The following is a 17,238-nucleotide window of genomic DNA, read 5'->3' as shown; positions in this document are numbered from 1 at the left end:
ACAGTTTGTAAAACAAGTGTCCAATTATGTATTTTGATGTTTTAATAGTTTCTTGTTGTTCTTTTTGTGTTTCCTGTAACCACTCCTGCAATGTCTCAGACATGAGACAGCAGTATCTGTAAATAAATAAAATAAAATGTCCAATGACAGCAGCGCCTTCTCATTTTTGGTATGCTTCACCGCATGACGGTGCTGTGCTGCGGAGGAGCTCACTTATGCTTTCTCTTCTTCATAAGATGGCTGTTAAGCTTTTACTACAGTTTTCTACGACATACGTTTTTTCCAGGCTTGCTATTTAAGCAGAAAGCGTAGCACAAAACAACTGAAATGTGGCGGCAGGCCGCACAGCTTATTGACAAGCTGTTGAGATTGATTTGGCGCGAAACTTTAGTTGACCATTCTTTGCCACGGAAAAACACAGGGCACCCATTTCACGCTGCAAGTTGTGCTAACTTATAACCCCCCCCCCCTTATCTCTCACTGCAAGGGGTCCCCCATCACTTCCACCAGTTCACAAAGGGTCCCCGCGACAACCATGGCCGAGAACCACTGAAAGATTTTTTAACACGAAAGTGTTTTATGCCAGGGTCCACCAAGACTTCAGTGACGTATTTCCGTCACGCAAATCACGTCGAAGAAATCTACACGATCAGATGGCAAAGAAAAAAGTTCCGTCAACGGGCATCGAACTCACGACCGCTCGGTTCGCAACAACAGATGCCGGGCACGCTATCCACTGCGCCACGGTCACAGACTCCAGACCCTTTATAAACGCGCCTTTTATATCTACCAGTCTCCCGGTCGGCGGGGTGGTGTTGCCTTCTGGGAGCGGTAAAGTAAGGTAATTTGTCATTACTGTGGCCTCCGCGATTAGCACATGCAACACGTTACACGCCTGTCGCATTCAGCGCGTTTTCAATAGAATTTCGATTTGGTCAGTGCCTTAGCACGCCGCGAGGCGGCGACCTTATCACAAGCGTTGTAAAAGCGCCGGCCTCGCTCATAGCATCACGCTAATAAAAACCAAAAATAGCTCTGTGACGCGCGCCTGCCTCACCTGGCTGTAACGCAGCATTTCCCTCTCACGCGCTCGCTCTGAGAAAAGCTGCGGCCGGGCTGCCGGGGCGGCACGACGCGCTTTGCGTTTCCCTCTAGTCGAGCCGTGGTGTTCAATCACATTTTAACATGCCGCGGGGTGGCAACCAAGTTCTGCGTCCAATAAGCGACGCTCTTCTGGCTATCACACCTCGTAATCTGATTACGCTTTCCCCGTTAACTACTACAGCTACCACAAGGGTTCGTTTAAAAGTTTTAGCATGGACATTAGTCGTCGGGATGGAGATGTACCACCAATCATCAAAATGGGTACATCCACGTTGAACGGTGCTATAGCTGCCAGACACCAATATACTTTGTGCAAACTCTCTTATGTTAATGTACAGTAAACATTCAGTTACTTCTGTAAAGGCACGCTTTACTTTCGTGTTATTGCGATTCCTATACCGGAGGGATCAACCATGTTTTTTTGTTTGAATGCACTACATGTTCCTAAACTTCAAATGATACAAGAAATGCTGGTTGTAGTACTTCATTTGAATCAAAGCAGTAACATCCACAGTGTCAATGTAAAAATATACATTTTCATCTACTACACATAGCCTATGCTCATTATTGAACACATGAAACAGCATACACAATGCAACATGAGCACTAATTCACAGCAGTAAAATAATAGAAAGAGTTCAAAAATTCATCACAAAGCACGACACATGCACTTCGCAATGCCAGTATGCAAGTACAATCCAAAGCGATGGCATGCACAGAGAACTTGGTGCCTGCTTACACATCAAGGCAATTCGATAAGTCAGTCGAGGCATGCAACACTTTTGAGAAACATGTGACAGTGCAATAGGCATGTTAGTGTACCATTTTTCTTTATATAGAATTAGTTTGGCCTCAGGCGTGAAAACATGTTACACATGATTCTGCAGTTCAATTTTTTGTATAAGGACCTGTGGTGTCGACCATAGACCCACCTGCCATGGTTTGTAAACACAGTTGCCTTTATTCATATATTTTTAAGAAATAATGTAAATATATGAAGTTAAGCTTGGGAACATGGCATTATTTCACAACCAGGAATCACCCGTATTATTATGCATCAGTAGTACACCTATGGCTACAATATTTACATGCCAACTAGTGCCATCAAATGCGAACAGAAAAGTAGTTCCTCGTCATCTTCAATAGTTCAATATATGGCCTATGCAGAAGTACCACATTTAAAATGAATCCGAATACCATGACAGAAAAGTTACCTCGGAGTTGGGCAATAACATGCTTTGAATTAAAAATTGCCTGTCAATACTGGTGCTGGCTTGGCACATTAGAGCCAAGGATTGGACATGCTTGTGGTTGAACAGGCTATAAAATTGAACAGGCTATAAGTAACGGCTGCAAAACAGTAAAGGATCATGCTTAGTAAATTAAATGAGTTGACATTGAGCATCTTTTCAAGCCAAGAAAAATTTTCAAATGCACACTGTTATTGGAAAGTGTGGACACAGCACCGTGCATAACACAGTGCAGCAGTCCATGTGCTGACAATCCTAAATGCTGAGAGAAAGTACCAGATCATCAATATAGTCTACTGTAAGGCACAGGAGGGTTCGCAGAAGAGACTGTCCTGAAGGCAAACAGGTGGGCCAGAACTGTTGCTTTGCCAGAAGTGTTCAGTCTTCCTGAAAAAGACATCAAGTAAAGAAGTCCATTAAGCTTTCTGGATCCATGCAAAATACCAACTTGACTTCTCTTACTGCAGAATTCACTAAAAAAGCACAAAAATACAAAACTAAGATGCTGCCAAGTATTTTCTTGTGAGATATGCAATGACTGTGCAGCACACCCTTATTATTGTAATATCTAGAAAGACGCAGCATTATGATACAGAAAGACGGGGCTCATTTGCTTGTCCACGTAGCAAAAGAGCAAGGTACCATAGCTATTGTGCACTGTTGCTTGTTGTTTCGTCGAGGCAACTCCTATTAGAAAAATAATTCATTTATTCTCAAAACATCCTACAAGTTCTGTAAAATAAATTATTTAAAATCCTAGGCTAGAGGGGACACAATATAGATATGTAATTATGAGACATGCCACAGTAGACTGCCTAGATTCTTTAATTCACATTTAAATACAAAACTGCTAATGCCAAAGCAGCATCTAGACGTTGTCTTTCTGACCGCATTTCTATCTGACTAAACCAACGGTGTACATAGCACCTGTCTATACGCATTGCACCATCCTTGTTCTGCCAACAATGAAATGCGTGCGCATTGAAAATTTTCTATGATGCTTACTGCTTGCTATTACCTTAAATGTCCCCTACCCAACATAAACTAGACGTGCAACTAATATACCTATCAAGTGTAAATCAATGAAACAATTTCCTAACAGTGATAACTTAAATCACGAGGTGCATGCAGCCCATCCTTTGTGCTGTTAACCTCTCTTCAGCACATTTACTTATTAGGAGAGTCTAAGAAACGTGCAACAAGCTGGTTCAACCTTGTGATTCCAAGATAAAAATCATCGCATGGACGCAGTGCATTCCTATTCAAATTAACGTTCTTAAGAGAAAAGAGAGAGAGAGAGAGATGAAAAAAGGAAGCCCGGGAGGTTAACCAGATATTAGCATCTGATTTGCTACCGTGCACTGGGGAGGGGAAATAAGGGCAAGAAAGTCTAGAGAGAGAGAGAGAGGGCAAAAAAGAGGAGAAAGAAACGCACGTACACACACAAGATAAAAGAACAACAACACACACAGGGAAGGCGTTCTGGTTGCAATCGTTCAAAAAAGCCGGTCGATCGCAAGAAGCGCAGTAGCGCTTGCATGGCCTTCATCTGCGACATTGTGTCTTGTCGATGGCATATAATTCTTTCCTCCGACAAAGGTCGGTCATCCAACTTGTTCAGCGTGTTGCAAAGAGAGAGTCGCTGTGCACTGCACATTGGGCAGTCGAAAAAAACATTTCTAATTGTTTCTGCCTTTCCACAGTGGTCACAGGCTGCGGTGTTGGCCATCCCAGTGCGGAAAGCATAGGCGATGGTAAACGCAATGCCTCTCCAGAGCCTACACAAAAGGGTCGCGTCTGCTTGGCGAAGCCTTGATGGGACTTGGACTTAAGGTAGGGTCAAATGAGTGCAGTCGATCATGTTTGAAGTGTGGCTCATTCCATTGTGACGTGGTTCATCCCTTGCCCGATAGCCAAAAATATCTGCCGCCGTGAATTCAAACGTAGACCTAAGCTTCATAGTTCATGGCTAAAGCCTCATTTCAAGTAGTCACAACAGGACTATTATTTGTGCCGCAAATTTGTGAACAGTTTCGCAAACTACCGAACACAGAAATAAATTTAAATACCGTAATAACAATTCTCTGGGGAGCTTCAGTGTACTTCGATGTACATGCTACTTCGTTATTGAGGTAATACATCACAATACTGACCATTTCACGCAAAACAAAAATGTGACCTAGTTTCGGGTAATAGGCGAGGTTCGGGTTTAGGTATATATTTTCTGTTTAAGAAATAAAGCTTTTACTTGTGAGTAAGCGCTCATGTTGTGCACTTTCTTGCCCTTGTCTTCCTAAAACTGCTATTATAAAAGTTCTGACCATTTCGCCAGAAACAATACGAAACCCTCACAATACAGTCAATTTCGTGCTAAAGGTGTCTAGTATCGAGGCATTCCATTGTGACTTCAATATAGTGTTATAGGTGTGACAGAGTGCATGTCCAGATTCTGCATACTGTATCGGATGACTGAGATAAGAGCTACCATGAAATTGGACTCAAAATAGTGGTAATCTAAACGTTTCCAATGTATCAATGGCTTGCTTCATTACACACTGTTATGCATTGCACAATTCACAAATGCATTCTATTTGATCACACTCTCCTAACGAGATTGCTGCTACCAAGCGAGGTTCTGTGAAGCATCCAAATGAGCTTCACAATTTCTTAGAATGTTGCTTGTGTCCACAGCTACATAGCGTTGCATATGCCATCTTGAGCACCATCTGCAAAGTAAAAAAAAAACATTGTACGAATTTTTTGCAGTGACTCAATATTTCATGCTGCACTGACCAGCTGTAAAGCTCATCAATACCTAATTAAGATATCTGGCGTAAATTCAGTTTTACGTCCATGCACGAAACAATCTTAACTGCAAACTTATTATCCTAACGCAGTCGAACACCAAGAACTAATTCAGTACATAATATAACTCTGGCAGTGTAGATAAAGCGTTTTTTATACTCCGGAAAACAGATTCCACAGCTGTTACATTTTTGTCTTTGCTGCTCCCGTTTGATGTTAGCATTCAAAGCGTTGCTGCGCTTCTTACGCAAAAGTGACCTTAGAGACAGGTTTTAAGAGGCGTCAGACTCTTCTTTCATGTTTTGTTGTCTTTGTGTAAAGTATATTTTCTATTATGCTTTATTCTTCGTACCCTCTTCCTTTGCACAGTATGGCCAGCCAGTTTAAGAACTGGCTAACCTGCCTGTCTTCCCATCTATTTGTTATTTCCTTCATTCAGTTTAGGTCTTGCAGCATTTCCAAATATACATCTCAAGTTGAGTAGTTTAGTGTTGCCAATTGCACAAATAATAATAACCTTCACACTACAGCCAACCAAAGTTGCACTGCCTGTGTGAGACCACAAAACCAATACTCGCAGTTTCAAGCTCACTCCACACCTACTATTTAGTCATAAACATATCACTCGAGTTTCTGATAAATTAATTGTTTGCCAGGTATCATGCTAATGAAAGAGCTCAAAACAAAGCATGATGCAGCACGCAGTAGGTGCAAAACAGCACATCCTTTGTGAATTTGCGACAGAGCCATCTCCTGACTTCTGCGCCACTGCTTTCTGTCTACTGCTTTCTGGTGCTGCACTAAACTCAATATTTACTTCATCAAGAAGCATGAAGGTAGGCACTTACATTTGGCTTACACAAGTAAACCATAAGAAATGAAGAAAGGTATTCTGTTCTCGCTGAACATTATTTTTTTAACTGCGATAATGTTTAATGGCTGATTAGCCTTGCTTCATAGTTTCATAATACTCTTAGCGGGTCAGACTTTTTTATGATTGTCCCTCTGCCATCAAAATTGCATTGAGCTGGCTTGCACTCATGTGACTGAATTAGTCTGGCACAGCTCACACATCTTCAACTGGCTGAGAATATTCGCATGAAATTCAGGAAACTTCGAGATGTAACTAATTATGTCACAAGTATGTCACTAATTAAGTGACAATATCGTAAAATGCATGTGCTTCACCCTACACACTGTGACTTAGCAGATGACTGTCACATAATATGGCAATAATCGATTTTCTGCAGCATAAATTATTCACGCTAGTCAATTAAATCCAGCCTAATGACGTAATTACTCCATGGTATGCTGGTTCTCTTTTTTTTTGTCTTAGGGACCAACAAAGTGCGCTATGCAAAATTGTTGTCGAAAAGTATTCCCACTTACTGATATTACGGAGTTTTGAAATGCGTACGCCAGACCCGTAACTAGGGGGGGGGGGAGGGGGGCGAAATGAAAAAGTGAAGGCCTGATAATTACAATATTTTCTAGGGTTTACGTGCCAGAACTATGATATGATTACAGGTAAGCCGCAACGGAGGGCTCCGGAACTTTCGCCCATCTGGTTTTTCATTACCTGCACTGACATCACAGAGTACACGGGCGTTTAGCATTTCGCCTCCATCAAAATGCTCCCGCCGTGGCCGTGATCGAAGCCGCGACCTTCGGGTCAGCAGCCGAGCACCGCAACCATCGTACCACGGAGGCTGACAAGTACAACTGAAACAAATGAAAACAAAAGTTAGCCGTTATGCACACTTGGCGGCGTGATAACCGCGGCCTCTCGCTTGTGTATATTAACTGAAAGCACGCTGCCGCAATCACGCTTTGTGGCAAGCAATGAAATTATATAGCACAAATTGTCTTTATCGAGGGGTACTCGCGCTTCGAGACACTGGCCGTCCGAAGACTGTGCCTTCACAAAAGCTTTTTAAACGCGCATCAGGCATCACACGTACGTGCGCCTAACGTTTTTCTTTTCTGCTTTTCATTGCAATTCCACGCGACACACTGCAGAACTACACACCTGAGCGACGATAAGACGCGTAACAGAGAACACAGAAGCACCACTTACCGTTCGTATTCCCGACTGTGCCAAACCAGGCGCTGACCGAACACGCAGACGCAAAGATGCAAGCTCGCTTGAGCCTCCAGGCCATCAAGAACCCAACACGCTCACAGTACGGGATGTTGAACTACCGTCGCTAAATGCCGTTCACGTCCAGCGTCGAGATCACAGTCGCGCACACACGGGCACGCACTGTCGACACAGCTGAGCAATTAGGAAACTTCGACGGCCGGGCAAAGGAACGAAATGGTGAAGGCAGCGACCGGCGACGGCGAGACCTTGACTTTAGCACTTTAGCACGCACGCTTCTCCTCTCCTGGTGTGTGTGTGCGTGTGTCTGTTCTTTTTTTTTTATCTTTCCTCGCTCGCGCATACGTCGTAAGGTTGCGTTATTATGTTTCCCTTTCGGAGGCGCATGTAATAGCCCACCCATTTAGCGGCCGCTTGAAGAAAGTCACGCCTATACTTTTTTAACGCGACAGCGTCAAAGACCTCGTTTCGCAGAAATTCCGGTGTCTGCGGCGTCGGCGTCAATGCTTCTGAGCGAAAAAGCAGCGTTGGTGGTGAGCGAAAATTCGAGGTAGATGCAAAGATAGAGAAGGCGTTTGCACATTGGCTTTCCTTGCGGCGCTGTGTATACGTCTCTATCGAGAAGCGAAGGCAAGCTAGTGATTGCGAAAGCGATTATGTGTGTGTGCGTGCTTGCGTGCGAGTATCGCTGTCACTTTCAACTGTTGAAGGCCAAGAGTAAGCCCCCCTTTTTTTTTCTTTTTTTGTCGGCTTTTCGGTTCACAGCATCTTATTCGGTACGCTGCGGCACGCCGCCTCCAATCACATTATAACTAGTACCTGAGTTAAAGTGTACGTACGTATGAACATAATCGCGGATTTTTTGTGCATGTCAGCGGGTTTCGTCGCGATAAGTTGACGAGGAATGTTTCGCCGTCACTTCATCGATTGAGCGACTGCCAACGATATTACACTGGACGAACTTTTCTTAACAGCTCCATAAATTTGGAGCGGTGCAAGACTAAAACAACCTCTGAAACAGCTCTTATATGGTGAGAGAGCAAAACAGCAGTTTACTCTCTCATGGGGTAGAGGAGTGGGACAGGCATTTTACTCTGCTTTGCCAGGAGGAGTTAAATGGCCTTTCACTCCTCCTGACAAAAGAGAGTAAAGCGCCTGTATTTAGAAGGAGTATAATGAGATCTGCGGGCGTAACGCAGCTCTTTAACACTTATTGCAGGAGTTTCACTTTTTAGAGTGCAGCGAGCAGCAGACACTGTCCAGTGGGCGATCAAGACCCTGTTTGTTTGCTAGCAGATGCGCACGTTCCCTGATCTTTCTCGTCGAACGGCGAACAGGAGCACCCAGAGTAGTGAAGAGCCCAGATGACGCACAGCCAGTGTCGCGTTTCTATTATCAAGCGCGCGTAACTCTACTAGCGGCCACTTTAGACTCGTGAACATCTGCAACGCCACATATTGATCGCATGTTCGTCATGCACATGCATGACGAACATGCGATAGTGAACGACGTGTCACAGCACAACTGAAGCTCCTCGCCGACTGCTTCGCATAACATCGATTCCCACAATGCTTGAGAATTTCTGGATTATGTTTAAGTGTGCCGTTGTGCTCCTTTTGCGACAGCAACGGCGCATTTCGAGCTACGCGGGCCGCAGCAAGCGATACGTCTCTTACCTCCAAGAGGTGATGCAAGCTACGCCCTATGTAGTCGTATATCTGGGCCGCCGTTGCCCTCTCATCCACTGTGAGGCGTAGCTCAGCTGTTTTCTTAGATGTACTCTCAACACCATGGCTGACAGTGAACATTGTCTGTGAGAAAAAAAAAATCAAGCGACAGGTAGAGTAGCAAATGACAAAATGCTTATATATATAAGCACGTATAGCATAGGAGCTAAATATTCTCCGTTGCGTACATTTTCCATGGAGGTATCTTGTTATCAGAAGTAGAAAATATTTTGTCGTGATTCGCCAGCTGTGCGAAATAAAATTAAATGTTGCGGAAAATAAGACACAGCGGGGGAGGTATGCGTCGTTTGATTGGATGTGGTGTTATCTTGCAAAATTTTCCTCTTACAAAAGTTTTCTCTTACAAAATATATGGGGAATTTTCAACAATTTCTCGATTTACCGTTGACAAATATATTGCATTGCAAATTGGCGCTGTTCAAAAACTAATGCAATGCGAAGAGTGACATGCACCTGAGCACCAATATGAGCCTGATATCTTGGCGTCTGAAGCGTCGCCTGCGAAGTATAAAATGTAGTACTTTGCTCGTACCTTCACTAGTAGCACGCAATGTTCCCACAACGTTAAAGCAACTTTCTCAATGTGGCGGCAACGTTGTGTCAACATTTGGTGCTGCTAGGGTTCGTGGCGCATTTAACGTTACAGCGCTTTCGCAACGGCCAGCATTCAGGTACGAGCCTCTCATGAAATTATGTCGTTCTTAAAACTACAGAATCGATGTAGAGCCACGGTTAATACCAGGCACCACCTACAACGCAGAACTTCAGCGAAAATGTGCGCCAAGAGCTGTATCATTAGGCTACAACCTTCTATTTAACTTTATATGAGGTGACGCAGTGTATTTTGTCTTAGAAAACAATGAAAGGACGCCTATGCAAAAGGTGTTGAATGAGACTCTTGAGATTTCCCGGGTAAGTGCTGCATCCAAACACTGTCGGCTTCGGTAGTGACATAGCGCCACGCCGAACGCGTTCTTTAAACGCATCAGGCAGCGGATGTCTTGGGTTCTTACCCGCTGTGCGCTTTTTACAGCCGTTTTATTCCATATTTTCTTTATCTCATTACTACACGAAATAACGCTTGAGCTGAAAATTACAAATAGCACCGTTTACCTCATCTGCTGCAGTGTCTTTACTCGCCTTGTTGCAAACAGCCACGAAATCCTTGTTTTTAACACGGAAGTATTTTGTGCCGGGGTTCACCAAGGCTTCACTGATCTCATTTCTGTCACGGAAATGATGTCATTAATATGCACAAACACACAGATGACAAAAAAACTATAAGGAAAAACTTCGTTGCCAGGAATGACCTGGGAGTCAAACCCACAGCCTCTCGGTCCGCGACGATATGTGCCGGGCACTCTACCCACTGCACTCGTGACATACGTGCTCAAAGGCTCACAAATGCGCCCTATGTCTCACACCTTCTGCCTCTCACTGCTCTTTTGTTAGCAAGGGCAAGGCAGTGTTGGCTGTTATTCGATACCGGAGCACGGCACCTAGGTGGTTTGTCTTCAAGTCGTGTCAGAGTGTGCCACCTCATCTCTAACGTACTGAAGATTCCAGGTGCACCAACAGCGTTTCTCCGCCCCGTCTACTTTTTCGAGTGTGATGGCACCAACAAAACTAGCGCGCTAAACACTGCAAAAAGGCAACAATGTCGACGAGCGAATGTGGCGCATGTAGGTGCTTCGGTTCTGAGAGCGATAAGCCAGAGGGAAGCGGAACGCTTTCGCGCTTTCACGGCTTAAGCTAAGAATTCTGTCTCTGGCGTTCCTGAAACACTCCGAAGCAATTTATGCATCACCAGAGGTGCAGGTTAACCAATTGCTGGAGACCGCATACCTTGCCGTTTCTTTCCTCAAATGACATTTTATATGAGCGCATATGAAGTACCATTGTATATTACGTGTCTGTCGATGTGATCTTTGCGCGGGATTCACCATATGCTGTGTCCGGGTGTATGTTCATTACCTCAGCTGCTACAAAGCTTTAATCACGATTGTTGACGTTATTCATCGGGAAGGAATTATGCGTCAACGAGAGTGCGCCCACATGAAACTGTGCTAAATCTGCTAAACACCAATAGACCCTGTGCAATCTGTCATTTATCCATGTACAATGAACATTCAACTGCTTGTGCAGAGACCCGTTTCCCTTTCGTGTCATGGCGATTTGTATGGTGGAGATATCAACCAGGTTCTGTTCTCTTTTCTCTGGCGCTGTTTCGTACCACTCCTGACCAACATTCCGAGATAGTTCTAAAGCTCGAAATCAAGGCTTACGTTGATCAGTATAGTCGAAAGTCAATATCCGACCCAGAAGTGTTGTAGCCAGGTCTTACCTTTGCGATGTAATAAAACTGCATTAGCAGCTTCCAGCGGGTAAGTTTTCGCGACCGCTTCACAGATGTTTCCACTTCTTCACTAGCGTCACGTCCCAATATGCTGTACATGAATGATTTCTCCATAATGCTTGCATCTGGTCCCGTCTTTCGCGTGCCCTGAAAGAAAAATGGAAGCAATTTTTTAGACAGATCGTTGGTTTTGCTCCAGCAACATCGTTGCTTCCACGCTTTATACTTCACATTGATGCGGTACTTTTTCTTGTTGCACAGTTATATATCCTGTATTCCAAATGTACGTAGGAAAAATCACTCGCGGACGGTTCCCGAAGATAGATGAATTCCTTAATTTTTACAGCGGAGATGCTACACGCTAGGCTATTGTATCCAGCGGAACGCTGCATGCGTAGACGAAAAACCATAAGCGCCACCTATGGAGCAGTGGTGTATTCTGAAGCTTTAAAGTGCAACCTCTTGCGCCTTCTATGGAGTTGCAGAAGAAACCAATGCATCAGGAAGAACCCCTGGGTATAAAGAAATACCACAAAAGAAGGTTTCTTGGCAAGGCTGGATTTGAGCCTGGGCCTGCACGATTCCAAAGCGAATATTTTGACCACCGAGGTTAGAAAAGTAAAAACCCAGAATTCTCTCTTTCTTTCAGCCAGCTGTATAATACATCAATTTTACTAGCCTTAATTGTACTACTATGTGAACTTTATATCGCTTCGAGTGACGGAGTAATGAACTTATTATTCTTGCAATTTATAGTATTGCAACTTTCCGCATGGTACTTGTTAAAAATTATCTACACCGTCACTTCAGCTTAATGGGTACTTGTAAATTCAGCAAATTTATTCAGAGTCGGCAAGGTCATTATCAAAAACAGGGACTTGTCCTCTCCCAGCTACTAACACTGGTTCCTTGTATTAACACAGCCCTCTCCCATGAAATAACATTAGTTGTTTCGTACTTCTAGAGTACGACGCAACTCCCTTGCCCTAAGCGAACTAATGCTTTGTACTCTCTAAAAGAAAAGGATGTATTTGGGGAGTCCTTATGCGACGCAGCAATATGCGTCACTTGGTTTGCTTACGTTTCCTTTCACAAAAATTCACAGCTTCGCTCAAGGTGGGAGCCGTCAATTCGATAGCAACAAATTGTAGTGTGATACGAAGTAAGGCTAGCAGCTAACTCTTTTGGATTTGATCTCGCGTAATTGAACAAAACGTTGGTTTAAAGTGACACTAACGACAAAATCATTTTTTCACTTCTTAGTAAAATAATCTTTCACACTACCAAAATCACTATGCTTATCACGAGAAGACGCGTGGTAAACGAGCAAGCGCGTAGAAAGGAAATGCGGGTGGTGACGCCACCATGAGTTGCCGCACCAATCGTCGTGACTTCATTGATTTTGACGGCCTCTACTAGGCCCTACACTCTTCCTCTTCGGTAAAAATGAAGGATATTGTCCTTGGAGGGGGCCATAGATTGAACATACCAAGTTTGAGGAAATTTCGTTGAGGCAATGTCGCCCAAATACAAAAGATACACTTTGAAATCCGCGACGTCATGCGTGGAGATGCCGTCGCGAAATGTAAAAGTGAAACTTTGACTGTGATGTTTTCCATTAATAATGGACACATGGTCTTGAAATTAACGACATTACAGGTCTCAGAGGTCAATTTATCAATCTAAACCAATTCATTGTTTCACTTTAGTGTCCCTTTAAGGGAATACGGCCGCTCCAGGGACCAAAGCGGCTTTCGTGCGGTCCGTTCTCTAAACACGAAGCAAGCGTTGAGAGCGCAGCAAGTTTACAAATCGTCTCCTGATGCGTGTCAAGAGCGCGCGCGCCAGCGACCGCGCCATTCCAGCAATGAGCCCTCCCCCCCCCCCCCTCTCCTTTCCCCAGGCGGCCCGTCACGCCCCTTACAAATGACAGGCAGGACGTTTCCTCTCTGGCTGATGAGCAATCAACGGCAAGCCTCTTGCACGGGGCTATATTATCGCGTGCGCCCTCAGAGTGACGACGGCGGGCTCGTTTCAGCTCCGTTTCAGCTGCATTCGTCCCCAACGCTCGCGAGTACAACATAAGATGCGCGGGATAATGCTATCAATTTGGACTTTATGTGGAAAACGACAGCGACGGCGACGGTGGTGACGCCAATGGCAGAAACCCGTCCAGAGGTTTCATATAACTGCTATTGCCATTTTCCAATAAATAATGCAATCTTACATCTCTAGCACGCATGGCGTTAACGACCGAAAACTGGTAGGTATGCGGCGATGACGCAATCACGGTTGTAGTTATGAAGAACTTTTCGGGGCAGTTGGTGCATCTTATCAAACGCTTTAGAGCGATAGCGTTAAATAGCTCGTTTCGCATAAACTTCGGTGTCGGCATCAGCGTCGTCGGTTGGATGCAAAAAATCAGCGTTGTCCTTGAGCGATAATTCGAGATAAATGAATTCGAGATAAAATAAATAAATAAGAATTTTGTTCAGATCGCGTGGGAATCGAAGCTAGGACTTCCGCGTGGCAAGCAGGTGTTCTACCACTGAGCCGCGCCAGTGCATAAAAGCGTTTCGTTAAGAAACCTTATACGAATCGCATTCAGTGCTAGTAGACTCCTTCACGCATGCAATAATGCGTGGTAGAAGCGACCGTTTGCAACTAGCGTCAAAACATGTGAACTGCGCAACTAGTTGGTGGTGTAAAGGACTACCCATTACAAAGCGCGCTGGCATTATTGACCATCATCGTCAGCAGAAACAGCATCAAGAACGCGTGCAGCTGCATTCGCGCGCGTGTTGCCCTACGGACGCATAGTGGGTACTTCAACAATTCGGAACAGGAAGAGTTATGATGCAGTGGGCGCTTCGCAGCAGTACTTCCAGTAGTCATTCTAGGATACCTTGAAACGAACAATGCTAAAAGCGCACAGGCGTTCCTTCGCTTATGGCACAGTTGGCGTCTCAACGGAGAAGTGAAGCCATGGTGGCAAATGAGAACACAATGCGAGTCGTGCCGAATTGCGCTATCGCGTTTATTCTTGAAGGCGAAACTCACGCGTCCACCCAGTATTTTAGATGCGAAGCATCTTTTAGCGGAGCTCAAACCGGTGTAGGTGTGCGGCGTAACCACCCTTACTGCGCATGCGCAAACCCTCTCCACACGCCTCTTTCCCCTCCTCCTTTCCTCTTCACCTCCTCTTTCCCGTCTCCACTTCCCCTCTCCCATCTACCTCTCCACATCTCTCCCACTCCCGCTCTGAAACGCGGGCTCGACCAGGAGGGTGTTGGCTCGACATGCCGGAACGCTGCTTCGCATCGCCTCTCTCGCATCGCCCCTCTCCTGCGCAACGCCGCGATGAGCGCCCCTCCCCCTCTCTCTCCTCTCCTACGCCCCCCCCCCCCCCCTTCGCGCGCCGGACGACCGCGTTCCGCGTTCGCCCTGTGAGAATTAACGGCAAGGCTAGAGGGAAGACACGACGCGCGTAGCGTTCTTCTTCGCGTTCCACGACGCGAGGTCGGTAGCATGCCCAACGAAAGCCAACGGAACGCGATCGTGCAAGTGCTCCGGCTTCGCATCGCCTCATGGTCCCATTTAGCGGGAGAAGGCGTAATTTTTTTTTGAACTGCGCGAACGTACTAAGACTACAAAGAGACATGAGACAAGGACAGGCACGGCCACCCAAGAGGACGGCGCATGTCCTACTCGCACGTATATTTGTGGATTTGTGTTCGTACGGTGGCGCAGTTAAAAAAATATTCCTCATGTTGATTAATGTTGGGTGGCACGTCCGTTTATTAGACTGTACCAATGAAAGATAGAAAAACGATTGTACCTTTAACCAGCGGAAGAAAGCGGTCCTTCTTCGCAGCCCTCCGGTGTTCAGCCTCGTAATTTCCGGAATCCTTGAGCCTTTGCTGGCACCCGCGAGTTGTTCCCCTATTCTTGCGATTTGGCCTCGCGCGTATAGACATTTTTCCTTCTGACCACTTATTCGTGTTTACGTCTGTGTTTTTTTGTGTTTTTTTCCTTACCTATTTTCTTTCCTATTCCTTTCCCCCCTATCTTCCTTTCCCCAATGTTTCCCCTTTCCCAAATGAGCAGGCAGTCGTTGTGCCCCTTTACGTGGCAGTTGTCAGCCTGTTCCCTCCCTATTTCCTCTGTGTCTTCGTGTTTTCTATGTATTCAAACCAAATAATAATAATAATACAGATTGTTTTTTGCCGTTATTATTGAAGTGCCCTGGGCCGGCGCCAGGATTATTTTTTTACCAGATCAGGGGGTAGGTGCACACGACATATGAGTTATTTCACGCAGGGAGTCAGAAATTTATACGTTCTGTTTTGAATATGCTTGTCTTGAGGGGAGAGGGGAAGAAAGACAGGCGAACATACTTGAGGGGCGGTTGTTGCCGCCCCGCGCCTCCCGCTGGCACAGGCCATGACAATTACCCGAATGGCTCACACTAAAGTCTACCACGAAAGATTTTTAGAATAAATCGGTATAATATTTTGTGTAGTAGCTTTTCTTGTTGTACGTTGCAGAACTACCCATGCTTGAAATCTTACTGCAAGGGACCTTGCGCTAAGTGCATATTTCATTTCCTAAATAAAAAGAAGTACCGAATTATTAACAGTTGTTTACGCTCGAAAACATTTTCTCCCAACACTTTTCTGAAGTCAATAATCTGTAGAGTTTCTCAGCACCGAAATAAAGTTCTGTGTCTATCTGTCTGTCTGAAGTCAAAACCCTTCCCACCCCCTTTGGCTACGCCGCTGGTCTCTAGTAAAACCATGATATGCATGCAACTACTGAAGTTTGGCAATCACGTCGGTACGCCGCGGAAGACTTTACTGAAGGTGCAGCGTAAGCAGCTACTCGCTGACTGCTGTGCTAAAATGGATTCCCAAAATGCATGGGATCCGCCAGTGTTTCTTCATTTTAAGGTTTTTCTGTAGAAAACTTACAAAGTAGTGTGAGTACTTACGTCAGACAACCAAAGGAAGTAGTGGTAGCGAAGCATTGGCCCCCACAGTGTGACATATTGTGATGGGTCGGGGTCGTAGGCTTGCATAAACCGCATGGCAGTGGCCTGGAAGCAAATAATTGATTTCATTGTAACAGCGTGTAGGAGCCACGCCCATCGACAGGCTACTATCCCAGCGCCACGTGCTGCGCAGTGGCGATGCGCGTGGGCCACTCACAGGCTTCAAGAGTGGCGGATTTGGCACTGCCCAGTCAGTCGGCGACGGACCGCTGTGCGCGCGGGAAGGGTGTTCCCCGCCGGCAAGAAGGCTCGAGGGCAGTACTGGGGGCCGCGACCAGTTGAATTGTGCAACGTGTTTTCCGTATTCTGAGTTAATGTTAATAAACGTTTATATTGGAGGTTAAACCAGTGGAGCATCATTTGCGTGGCAGCGACACGACACGAACCCCAAAAGTGTTTGTACAACATATCATCAGCTTTGAACCCGATCACAAAAGGCGGTCGTAGCATTCACTAGTGGCGCGAGGCTAAAAGCACAGCGGAACTCATTGGTTCCTAGCTGGTCCTGGATGTACGAAGTGATGCAAAGGTATACGAAGTGATGCGAACTGATACTAAGTTACACTAAGTAGTGCCAAGTGATGCCGAGTCCTCGTCATGCCCAGCACACTCACCTCTCGCAGTTTCGGCCATACTACGTCATGGATCACTTTAAATCAGTCGAGTTCAACAGTCTCGCTTGGCAGCTCGCCGCGATTCCCGGTAAGCAGCTGCCTCATCAGCAGTGCGAACCTTCTTCGGTGTCCCCATGTCGGAGTCTGGCGCCACCGCCACGCGCCGGCTTTATAGACAGCGAAGGGACGCATAACCCGTTGACCGTGACG

This window comes from Rhipicephalus sanguineus, chromosome 3 (assembly GCF_013339695.2).
Source record: "Rhipicephalus sanguineus isolate Rsan-2018 chromosome 3, BIME_Rsan_1.4, whole genome shotgun sequence".
Lineage (NCBI taxonomy): Eukaryota > Metazoa > Arthropoda > Arachnida > Ixodida > Ixodidae > Rhipicephalus > Rhipicephalus sanguineus.
The sequence above is the reverse complement of the archived record's forward strand: the minus strand, read 5'-3'. Positions refer to the sequence as shown.